This window comes from Callithrix jacchus, chromosome 7 (assembly GCF_049354715.1).
Source record: "Callithrix jacchus isolate 240 chromosome 7, calJac240_pri, whole genome shotgun sequence".
Classification (NCBI taxonomy): domain Eukaryota; kingdom Metazoa; phylum Chordata; class Mammalia; order Primates; family Cebidae; genus Callithrix; species Callithrix jacchus.
The window spans coordinates 49,339,862-49,343,661 of record NC_133508.1 but is presented as its reverse complement, the minus strand read 5'-3'; positions in this window follow the sequence as shown (position 1 = coordinate 49,343,661).

Sequence of the window (3,800 nt, the reverse complement as noted above, 5' to 3'; positions counted from 1 at the left end):
ATGGGATCCTAGCAGGTGTCATTGGTTAAGATTAGGTCATATTGGAGTAGGGTGGCCCCCAACCTAATACGACTGCTGTCCTTATGAGAAGGGGAAGGACGTGGGGAGGAGGAGGCTGTGTGAAGACAGCGGCAGAGGCTGGAGCTGTGCCGGCATGGAATGCCGAGGGCAGCCGCTGCCACCAGGAGCAGGAGGAGGCCGGAGGGAGCTCTCCCTGGGGCCTTCAGAGACAGAATGGCCCTGGCAACACCTCGGGCTTGGACTTTTGGCTTCTGGAACTTTGAGAGAATACGTATCTGTCGCTTTAAGCCGCCAGGTGTGTAACACTTTGTTATAGCAGCCTCAGGAAGCTACGTCCAGGTAGGAAGGGTGGACCCAGTTGTGCCAGGTAAGGAGGGTCTGGCCATGGTGGCTTCTCTGATTTCCCCTAGGTGCCCAGTGCTTAGTGGCAGCTCACGGAGAGCTGGCACCCTGCTCCCTGCTGGTGCCCCCACGTCAGCCCTGTCTCTGCCCTCAGTGCCCCTTCCTTGAACCTGTGTCCAGGGCCCAGGTCCCCACTGCAGCCAGCTCAGGGCTCATTGCTGAGAAATACGGCTGGCCTTGAGCTGGTGACAGGGCTCGGCTGGACTGGCATGAATCATGTTTATCACAAACAGGAAACAAAGGGAAGAAGGAAGCAAAGCCAGGCAGGGGAGGTGGGCAGGCGGGAGCGATGGGGGTATGGGGAGCTGGCCAGGCGCTGCCCACAGAAAGGCCTATTAATTTCCTGATGTTTGCTCCACAACGGAGCAGCCCGCTGCCTGTTGAGGTTTATCTGCGTGGCTCAGCTGTGGTGCATGCTGCATGCCAGCTTCTGGGTGCTTCAGAGATTTGCCAGACCCAGGAGGGGGCAGGAGGCACCGGGAGCAGCTTCCGGCCCATCCATGACACCAGCAGGGCTGCTTTTCAGGCCAGTTATGGGTGAAATCAAGGAACATTCTGCCTGGTAATGAGGTGCTGTGGCCCTTGGCCAGAGGACAGTAATTGCTCCAGCTGCCTGACCCAGCAGGTCCCTGCCAACCCAGACTAGCCTGACCCGAGGAGCCACTGGGGAGGGGAGTGGGTTTGGTGGGGGTGGAGGATAGTGAAGGCAGAGGGTCAGCAGTGAGGGAGTGAAGTTTATTGAGCATCACTGTGTACCCAGAACCGTACCTCTGCCGCACTGAAATAGCATGAGATTCGTGTCTTAGGACTGCTGTAGCAAGCGAACACACACAGTGCCGCTGAAGACAACAGCAGTTTGTTCTATTACTGTTCTGTTAGCTAGAAGTTCACATTCAAGGTGAAGGCAGGGCTGCCTCCTTCTGGAGGCCCCGAGGGAGACTCTCCCAGGCCGCTCCCCAGCTTCTGGTGGTGGCAATCGCAGGGTCCCCGGCATGTAGATGCCTTGCTCCAATCTCTGTCACCATCGTCACTGCTGTTCCTCTTCTGTCTATGTCTGTATCCCAAATTTCCCTTATAACAGTCACTGGATCCATCCTCACCCTAATGCAGTATGACCTCTTCTTACTTATCTTAGCTTGATCACATCTGCAAAGACCTATTTCTTTTTTTTTTTTTTTTTTTGAGACAGAGTCTCACTCTATTGCCCAGGCTGGAGTGAAGTGGCGTGATCTTGGCTCACTTCAGCCTCTGCCTCCCAGGTTCAAGCGATTCTCCTGTCTCAGTCTCCAGAGTAGTAGCTGGAATTACAGCCATGCACCACCACACCCGGCTAATTTTTGTATTTTTAGTAGAGATGGGGTTCCACCATGTTGGCCAGGCTGGTCTTGAACCCCTGATCTCAAGTGATCTGCCCGCCTCGGCCTCCCAATGTGCTGGGATTACAGGTGTGAGCCACCACACCCAGCCCAAAGACCCTATTTCTAAGTAAGGTGACATTCAGGTACGAGGAAGTTAAGACACCAGCATATCTTTTGGGGGACACAATTCAACTCATAAGAAACAATTAATATTTACTGATGGCTTATTTGATGCCCAGCGTTCTGCTCAGAGCTATTCATGAGCTCTCTGATTGGATCTTCACAATGGAAATATGAGGTAGGCACTGTTACTTTCCCATTTTATTGATGAGAAAATTCAAGCTCAGGGACAAGTAGTTAAACTGTGGCAGGTCTCAAATCCAGATCCAGACCTGGGAAGATGTTACACAGAGCCGTGCTGTGATGCAAGGGACAGAGGGCATGGAAGTCTGGAGCACTGAGAGCATTTAGTGAAGGCATGTGATGCTGTTGGAAAGGCCAGGGAGGCTTCCTGGAGGAGGCGATGCAGAGGCAACGGGTAAGGGGTCTTCCTGGAGGAGATGCTGGTGGAACAGACATTTGGAGGGTGAGTAGGAGATTGTCATTTTACAGACAGGGAGACAGAGGCCCAGAGGATGGGAGGACAAGTCCAAGGTCACAGTGTTGAGGGCTGAGGGTGGCAGCTCCAGTCTCTGCACTCTGGGGCAAAACAAGAGATGGGAGCCCTGGCCTCCACTCCCCCTTCTGCCATCCCTCCCCCAGCAAAGGGGCCCTGGTCCAATTCCATTCCCTAGACAGTGTCCTGGTGGTCTTGGCCATCCCCCCCAAGCCACTGGGGACATGACAGCAGGGCTGGGGCCCAGCTCTGCCACTTCCTAGCCATGCATCCTCGGGCACCTCTTCATCTCTCTGAGCCGCTTACTCCAACAGCAACTGAACGTGAAGAAATAACATGACAGACGTGAAGGTGGTTTGGAACCTAATGCCCAGGAAATGCCGCCACTTCTAAAACACTTGAGACTCAATCACAGCCACGCCTTTTCCCCCAACTCTCCCTGGCACACCCGGCTGCACTCACCACCCAGTCCTGTGCCACCCTCTCCCTCCCCTCTGGGCCTTCACACAGGCTGTGCCCTGCCAGGAGAGCCTTCTCCCTGTTCTTGTCTTCTTTGCAAAATCTCAGCTTCACAACACGCTGGCTGGGTGACCCTGGAGGCGTGATGACGTCTCTAGGACTCTGTTTCCATAAAATGGGGATAACTCTCATGCCGACTTCCAGGCTGCGGTGCGGATTACATGAGGCTATGCTCATAAAGCCTTGAGTGCAGTAGCTGGTATTAGTCTGAGAAGATGGTGGTTTCCACTTGAGTGGCCGGGAAAATGGCAGTGGCCCCACTTACACAGAGAGGACAAAAGGCAGGCACAGACTCGGGCATAGGACAGACAGGAGAAACAAGAACTTTGGTGCTGACTTCAGAGGCAGGATCTGAGAATAGAACCTAGGGGTCCCTGCCTCCTGAACACACCAACCATTCCTCTCCCAGCCACACCTGCAGGATCGCCTGTCCTGCTTCCTCCAGGTAGCTGATCGTTCGCGGGAGCCTGTTTCATTTGTCCTCCAAAACTCATCTTGGCCACCCTCTCTTATGAGGACAGTCCCGATCTCTCTCCTTCCTCTACCCCAGCCTTCACCCAAGACTCCGTGCACCTCCTCTCTGGCCGATCTCTAGGACACAGCTCCTGCAAGGCAGCTGTGGACTTTGTTTCCGATCCCTAGCTAGCCTAGCAAGAGATGGAATATTTCTCAATGAATCAATGAATGAAATGAGTTCATGAATGACTGTGTGGGAGAGGAAGCCAATGACAGAGTCAGCAGCCCCAGCAGCCCCAATACGACCCCCACCCCTGACACTCCTGCCTTGCCTTCCCACCATGTGTGGCTCACCACACCCTACAAGGGAGGGAACCCTGGGAGATGGGAGGAGGCCCCGTCACTGCTCTGCCCATCATCCCCGGCAG